Consider the following 8,740-nt stretch of genomic DNA (forward strand, 5'->3'; position numbering starts at 1 on the left):
AGTCTAGGCACTGACCAATAATATAAAACATGATGTGTTTGTCGTGCACTTCGCACTCACACCAAATCGTCCGTCCTATCTAGGGCTCTACGGAAGCTATACGTACGATATTTTATACAAATGTCATGTTATGGCAATGAATATTGAAGAACTACACATACGAATTTCTGCTTCAGACCTTGAATTACTGCTGCAAAGCAGATACATGCACACGGAAGACGAGAGCTACTTTTGTGCAACGCCAGTTAGAGAGCCACGTCATAGGCGTCTCAGATGAAGGCGGTGACTCGTCCGACACGAATTACATCCCAATTCTATTGCAGTTCCCTTGGTGCTGCGAACATTCGTTTGGAGCTTGGCTGTAACAGCATAAACGTGTAAGAATTCAGTATCGTTGTTCGACTTCCGCATTTTTCCTGGGGGGGGGGGGGGGGGGGCAGGCGTGTGAAAGGGGCATTACGACGGGTGAGTCACACATACTCGGTCAAAGTATCATGAGGGAGGGTATATTGTGAGAACAGTGCTAAAAATCTGACAAGGTACAACATGATTCAGCTGCCCCTAATGCTGTAACTTCATGCAACCAGCAATTATGAACCGTGCCTTCAAATGTGGCGCGCGAAAATTACATATTCTTTCGCTTTCTATGCGTCAACTGTTAATCGTACAGAACTTCTTGTACGAAATTTAATGTAGTTAAATTCTGTACAAGGATATGTTTTCGCTAGAGGCTCTTGTTTTCGAGTTATTCAAGAAAAACGTAGAAAAGTGACCATCAAATGCAGCCCCCACTCCCATACTCAGCCTCACTTATCGAAATTTCTAGTATGTTGTTCGTGGTACTCACTCCTACCACTGTACAAAATCTTGCGACTGCACGGATTATTTAACACATTCGACCTTTTTTTTTGTCTTAACTGACTGGCCTTATTACACCACCAACTTAGCTGAGTACTTCAAAATAATGCAGGCAATCCCGTGGCCTCTGATTGGCCGGGTTAGGAGCGCGCCAATTCTCTCGCGACCCAACGCCCCTAGCTATCCTTTGCAGACGTGGAACCACGGGTAGTTCTATCCTGTTCTTGCTCGCTGGTGGAGCCTTGAGTTCGCGATGCTGATATCGGTAAGCATGGGTTTACTCAGTGAATGCCAACTTAGTTGGCTATAATGCGTTCGCAGAGCACTAAAGGATCGTTAGTGAGATAGCACTATTTTCTTTTCGATTCTCATCAGTTTTATTTCGTAAATTCGATAATTCTTGAGTAATGTTGGACTTGGCATCCGGCCTTTGTTCGCGACGAGCGTGATGTCAGATAAGGGCCGTATCAGGATAAAGATTCTGGTCCTCAAAGTTCCAGTATCTCCTTCAGTATCTCTTCTTTAGTCTTTTTGTTGTGATACACGTGTGGAGATTGTAACTTCGTGAAATGGACTCATGGCCCTTTGTGCTAGAGCACGCGACCACATGACGAGCGGTTGGCCATGCGTACTGCTAATGCCATAGCAATTCCTTAGCCTTGCAGTGAATTTATTTTCTTCGCTTAAAAGAGTGTTACTATGACGGGTATTCATGTGCGTTACCTGGTTTTCGGTGGGGAGACCACGATGGCACTTTCTTATTATGGTATCCATCACTTACACTGTTTAGTCTACGGTAGTGGAGAGTGCATAATGGCAATTCCACTCTCTTGTGAAAATGACAGCGTATTTTTTTTAGTCACAACGATCAGAAACCTTATTCCTCCTCCTGCCACTCCTCTTTCTTCGCCATTGTGGAGAGGGCAGACTGTTGAACCAATCTTTTCCTTCCTCCCGCAACATTGTGTTGAATAGTGCCTGTATGAGCGGAAATAACGACATTATTTTCTTTGTATTTATGCACGTTCTCGTTTACGCCATTTTTGTAATAAAGATGTCATACTAATTTCTATCTGCATCCATCAGTTCAATGAAACTCCCCTCCCACAATAGAGCAGCTTGAACCCCACGTTAACGCTTATGATCAGCATATTAACTAATCAATAAATGCAATGCTTAGTCGGTCTGTGTAAGGTCGTGCAGATTTGTCGCTTTTCGTTTTTGGGGTCGAGTTTGTTCACGCAGACCCGTGGCAACCATTACACTTACAGAATCGCTGAGAACTAAAATTCGGCTCTTCCGAATAAGGGGAAAGTCATGGCTCACTGCGAGTCATGAACAAAATTCCACTCGATGTGGTGAAAGCTGGTTGCTTTATCCTGAATGGGTGATATTTTTAACTGAATAACTATCGCCTATTCACTAAATTTATTTGTTGAGGAATATTTCCCCAATTCCTATAGAAAAGTACTCAAAAGGAACGGAGCTCCTATTTTAAGACTTGAGAAACCATTCTGCAGGAAACAGGAAAGCTCACTCATATGTACGACAGTTCCCCTTGATGGTTACCGTGAAAAAAATGTAAGCACACAGGACGAGAGACGAGATACCACCAGAAGATATGATAAATAAACGTCCTGGTTCATATTTATGGTAATCTGAATGAGTGGTCTAAGTCAGGGCGTGAAAAATACCGCCAAAGCGTGAGAGAACCACCTAGGGCTGAAGTACACGTTGAACGCCTGTCCAGGCCGTCGATGCACTAGATATCTCACGTTATTTGGAAAGAGGCAAAATCAAGACTCACCGGGCTGCATTACACACCTTCAGCCATCGTCCAGTTTCTGCTAGGTACCAGACATTAAATGTGCTTCGGATGTAATTCACATGACAGTGTTTTCCCGGAAACTAGTTGAGAACTTGAGATGGTTCCCCATTCACTGACAGCAGTACTTCCTCTCGTGTTTGAAAAGGGTTGCCACTCACAAGTATGACACTCGCCTCCGGTCCATGTCACTCAGGACGTTCTCACTACCGTTGTTCTTACCTCGTGGGACATGGCTGCAAGTCGTACATGATTCGCTATGAACACGTTTGTACATATACAAATCTGGCAATACATTTATGGTGTGATGAAGGGAACGTCCAAACACTAATTCCGTTATGTTACTCTGTGATATCGTCCCATTTTACTGCTCTGATCCCTTGTACAGATCACTTGGTTTACGTCAGCATTGGAGATTAATGACCGTCTGGTATCTGTTCTACAAGAGGCGTTCAGAAGAGAAATGTAACCTTTTTTTTCTTTTTTAAGCAGGTTGATTATATTCAGTGTTCCAATACACTACATCATTCCCCACTCTATATGCTACAAAACCCCATTTTTCAACGCGACGGCGCTACGCCACCTTGCTGCTAGAGCCTGTGTGCTCTGATGGTACTGTGTTATTCGTTGATGTCAGAGCCAACGTCTTGCCGCACCAATAACCTCCCCATCATCCACGTACTGCTGCCCGTGAGATGGATCCTTCTTCCGGCCAGACACATTCAAGTCGGAAGGTGTGAGATCGGGTTGCCTGGTGGACGGGGAAGTACAGTCAAGTGAAGTTTGGTGACCTCCTCTCGGGGGTGAATACCTGAGTGAGGCTTGCGTAGTCATGGAGAAGGACGAACACAGTGATGTCTTTTCTTCAACTTCCTGAGGGCAGCACAGCTGTGTGCAGCCGGCTGGTACGCGGGAGATCGGACGGGTCAACGCGAACTTATAGCGATGATAGACGCCTGGCTCAACGACTCAATGTGCTTTTGTTCACTGCCAGGTCTTCGTAGACATGAATATCTGCGGTGCTCTGGTTTTTCCTCCAAAAGAGACTCACTGACAGTTCTCAGCTTGGAACGTTCCTCCTTTACATGCGCTATTTTGAAGGCTACATAGAGCGCCACCACCAATCGGAACTTCACAGAATCGTAGGGGTTGAAGCGGGAATATTCTGCGATGTCCTAAAGCGAATTCTAAATGTCTTCAAAGAAAACAGACCGTGAAGAAAGTGTAGCATTACTTATTGAGCACTCCTCGTACACCATCTGCAGCCCTCCGAAGGGTCCAGTGTACTTATTTGAGCGGGTAACTTATTTCCACTCTTGAGATCATTATCTGTATTCCTGGATGATTAAAGAGCTTCGTAAAAACGCACAATGCTCTGTTGAAAGATTAATTCTGGAAAGAGTACACTATGGCTGTCCTGCAGGAGTGTTGATCCAGGAATGTATCCAGGAAACTTTCGTCGTTTTTGGAAAGCGGGAGAGAGGTACTGAAAGAAGTGAATATCTTGTTTAGTACCTAGACAGATCAGTCGGCAAGAACATTGCCCGTGGAAGGTAAGGACACGGCTTCAAGTCCGGGTCTGGGGCACAGTTTTAATCTCCTTCTAAGTTCTAAAACATTATTCACCCTGCTGCAGTGCCGAAACTTCATTCAGTTATTAAATTCTCTCTATATTTCTACTTTTTTTTGCCTCCAGATTGGAGGTGGAAATGAGGAATGAGCAGGTTGCAAATCATCGATACTGATTTTGATTTCATCGCTTCCAAAAGACAATGGAATCGTGTCTATATTTAAACTTACAGAACGGCGTAAAAAGCATCACACAAATACATCCAATATCCTATTTAAAACGCAATAAAAATATCATTAATTAACATTTTATATCAGACACTTTTTGTCTAGTCTGTGAAACAGCACATTTGAGAGACGTTCCGACTTCAGTCTATTGCGCTCTTGACAGAGACAATATCGTGCTTGTGATGTGGCTATACAACTCTAACATTTCAATGTATTTTTTGCAGCTTTTTATAAGCAGTACCGCTGACGTAGTTCCATGCTTCAACGGTTCTTGTTTAAGGCAATTACTGAACTGTTCCCGTTTTCAGTTTATTCTTTTCTTCTGCTATTTTGCAAATGTTCTCTCCATAAATCAGATTTGGTTGCCATGTTTTCCTGCAATGTATGAATGTATTGCGCATCGTCACTGGCAGTCGTTTCAGCAGCGGCCAGCAAACCCTTGTTAGTTTTCGTTGCCTTTGAAGATGCTGAAGCACGTGGGAAGTGCGTTTCCTTGAGAAGAGAATCGAGCGATGTTGATGTGGCACATAGGTTTACATGTGGAGTTGGTAGTAAGTGCTTTCTAATTTTTGTTAAGGTGTTTTCTCTTTAGATTCTCTCGTGTACTGGTTATATGCCAGTAATTTTGAAATTCAACATAGTCTAACGACTAACCAACGTTTACTTTACTGTTTGCGACCTACTTTTCTGAATAAATTTCACAAATAGCCACGCCTGAAAGCCGCGGAATTCACAACTATCACAACTACCTGTCTTATCTACAATACCAGCATGCCAATTAATAATACTATTAATCACTGTACGTAGTTGCAAAAAGCTTTCAAAAGCATAGAATTGTGAATTTCAGATAGCAGATACTTCTACAATGAATTTGAGGTCAGATTCTTTTCCTAGCTCATGAATTGCTACTACTTTTTGTTTGAAGTGTACTTATACAGATCGACATAGCATTTTTAACAGTTTAAAAAACAACATGAGTATACAATACTTGACCCCACGAAAGAACGAACTGAATGAACAAAAATGGTATTATCTCCAGCAATTGCCAGTGTTTCAGCGTTACATGACTGCAAAATATTACTTCCCGCCCTCTCCACGCATACTAAATGTGTTACATTAGTCGTTAGGACACAGTTTCAAAGCAAAGATGGGTATAAATGACGAAACAATTACTGACAGTGGTAACAAGTAGCCTGGTTAGTTTGCCAACATCGAAGGTCTAGTTTTGTCTTTCACATCGATGTCACTGTTTTGCTATGATCTCAGTATCGCTGTTGAAAGACCGGTGTTTAAACGTCTATGACCATCGAACACCCACAGCTGAAGGGAAAGTTGTGACCGTCTTATCAGTCAGTGAAGTTGAAGTCCGAGGAAATTATGATCGGAGCAACATCATCAATGTTGCTGATGTGGTCTACAGTCCTGAGACTGGTTTGATGCAGCTCTCCATGTTACTCTGTCCTGTGCAAGCTTCTTCATCTCCCAGTACCTACTGCAACCTACATCCTTCTGAATCTGTTTAGTGTATTCATTTCTTAGTCTCCCTCTACGATTTTTACCCTCCACGCTGACCTCCAATGCTAACTTTGTCATCCCTTGATGCCTCAGAACATGTCCTAGCAACCGGTCCCTTCTTCTTGTCAAGTTGTGCCACAAACTCCTCTTCTCCCCAATTCTATTCAACACCTCCTCATCAGTTATGTGATCTACCCATCTAATCTTCAGCATTCTTCTGTAGCACCACATTTCGAAAGCTTCTATTCTCTTCTTGTCTAAACTATTTATCGTCCACGTTTCACTTCCGCACCTGGCTACACTCCATACAAATACTTTCAGAAACGACTTCCTGACATTTAAATCTAAACTCGTTGTTAACAAATTTCTCTTCTTCAGAAACGCTTTCCTTGCAATTACCAGTCTACATTTTATATCCTCTCTACTTCGACAATCATCAGTTATTTTGCTCCCCAAATAGCAAAACTCCTTTACTACTTTAAGTGTGTCATTTCCTAACTTAATTCCCTCAGCATCGCCCGACTTAATTCGACTACATTCCATTATCCTCGTTATGCTTTTGTTGATGTTCAAGTTATACCCTCCTTTCAAGACACTGTCCATTCCGTTCTACTGCTCTTCCAAGTCCTTTGCTGTCTCTGACAGAATTACAATGTCATCGGCGAACCTCAAAGTTTTTATTTCTTCTCCATGGATTTTAATACCTACTCCGAATTTTTCTTTTGTTCCCTTTACTGCTTGCTCAATATACAGATTGAATAACATCGAGGAGAGGCTACAACCCTGTCTCACTCCCTTCCCAACCACTGCTTCCCTTTCATGCCCCTCGACTCCTATAACTGCCATCTGGTTTCTGTACAAATTGTAAGTAGCCTTTCGTTCCCTGTATTTTACCCCTGCCACCTTTAGAATTTGAAAGAGAGTATTCCAGTCAAAAGCTTTCTCTATGTCTACACCAACAACAAGTAGAGGAAATTGTAAGACGCCCAATTGAGGACAATAAGTTGAGGTGGAGAAGTAGGAGGAAGAGAGGTCCTAGATATGGCGTTACGTCAAGTAGTGGTCGCGACAGAAGCGAAATGCCACGCGCTGTAAACAGAGGGACGCGGATCCGCGCTGAATCAGCAGCAGTGATGCGCGGCGCGGCTATTTCCAGAACGTAAGCTATCGGCAGAGAGCGGGCCGTCATTACGGCAGCCGGGCATGTGGGAGCGGGGCTGGCCTGCGCTTGCTCACGGCTCGCAGGCCCACCGGCGGAGCTGCGCCGCCGCCTGTCCGCTTACACCACGCAGCCACCACCAGCAGCTACAGGAATATCTGTCCGGCAGCATCCATCACAACTGCTGTTCCTAGAACACCGTTCACCGTGATGGTACAGATTCTCTGGAGCTGATGGTGATGTACCTAAAAGCATCTAGGCAAATGGAAGGTGGACGTGATAAAATTGGAACAGGAGAAGCTAGTCATTCGGAATGTGGTGCCACCGCAGTGACCACCGCAGTCACCACCACTACCACTACCACTGTACCCCAAATTTCACCTCAAACTATGATCTCAGTTTCAGTAAGTATTGTCCATTGTAATGTTTTAGATCGTGTATCGGGTACTACAATACTGAATTAGGTAGTATACTGGATACTACGTTACTGATTTCCGCATACTGACGCGTGGGGTAGTCGCGCGGTCTAGGGCTGCCTTGCCACGGTTCACGCAGCACAACCGTCCGAGGTTCGAATCCTCCGTCCGACATGTGTGTGTGTGTGTGTGTGTGTGTGTTGTCATTAGCCTAAGTTAGCTTAAGTTTGATTAAGTAGTGTGTAAGCCAGTTTGGTCTCATAGAAACTTACAACAAATTTCCGAATTTTCCGTGTACTGGAAACTACAACAGAAGTCTTAATGGTCATATGCTGGCAGATAATGGAATATAAATGAAATATAAATATGAAGAAATACCCATCAGAATGCTATCAAAGATATTTACACTTACATACTTCAGAATTTTCACTCCGTATTCTCATGGGTCAGTAAAGGAAAGAAAGGTTTCTGATGAACGGTACTTACAACCATGTTTACGACATATGTATATGTATCTAAAGATAATACCATGAGAAGTAGTTTAATTGTGGGTAATACTTAATTTTGGTGACGGCCTTGCCGCAGTGGATACACCGGTTCCCATGAGATCACCGAAGTTAAGCGCTGTTGGGCGTGGTCGGCACTTGGATGGGTGACCATCCAGGCCGCCATGCGCTCTTGCCACTTTTCGGGGTCCACTCTGTCTCGTGATGCCAATTGAGGAGCTACTCGATCGAATAGTAGCGGCTTCGGTCAAGAATACCATCATAACGACCGGGAGAGCGGTGTGCCGACCCCACGACCTCCTATCCGAATCCTCTACTGCGGATGACACAGCGGTCGGATGGTCGCGGTAGGCCATTCGTGGCCTGAAGACGGAGTGCTTTTTTTTAATACTTGATTGATTACAAGAATGACAACGTCTTGCTTAAAAACAGGAAAAGCCAGCTGAACTATTAAAGGACAGAAACTGATAAATAACACTTAGCTTAAAAATTTAAATAATTTTAAAAAGTCAGCACCTTTCAATAACTGATATCTCACTAAAAAGTTTAGATCATGGATTAAACACAGTGTACACTGATACGCTAAAACATAATGGCCACTGCCCACCACGACTTTGGATGCCACCTTGTGACATTGCGGGCACGTCACGCGGTAACAATAGTA

General features: G+C 43.6%; 1 pseudogene; it reads left to right on the forward strand.

The window, feature by feature from the left end:
* Window positions 1–8,136: 8,136 nt before the first annotated feature.
* Window positions 8,137–8,254, forward strand: LOC124617448 (annotated as a pseudogene).
* The last annotated feature ends 486 nt before the right edge of the window (window positions 8,255–8,740 follow it).

The sequence above is a fragment of the Schistocerca americana genome, chromosome 5, assembly GCF_021461395.2.
Source record: "Schistocerca americana isolate TAMUIC-IGC-003095 chromosome 5, iqSchAmer2.1, whole genome shotgun sequence".
Classification (NCBI taxonomy): domain Eukaryota; kingdom Metazoa; phylum Arthropoda; class Insecta; order Orthoptera; family Acrididae; genus Schistocerca; species Schistocerca americana.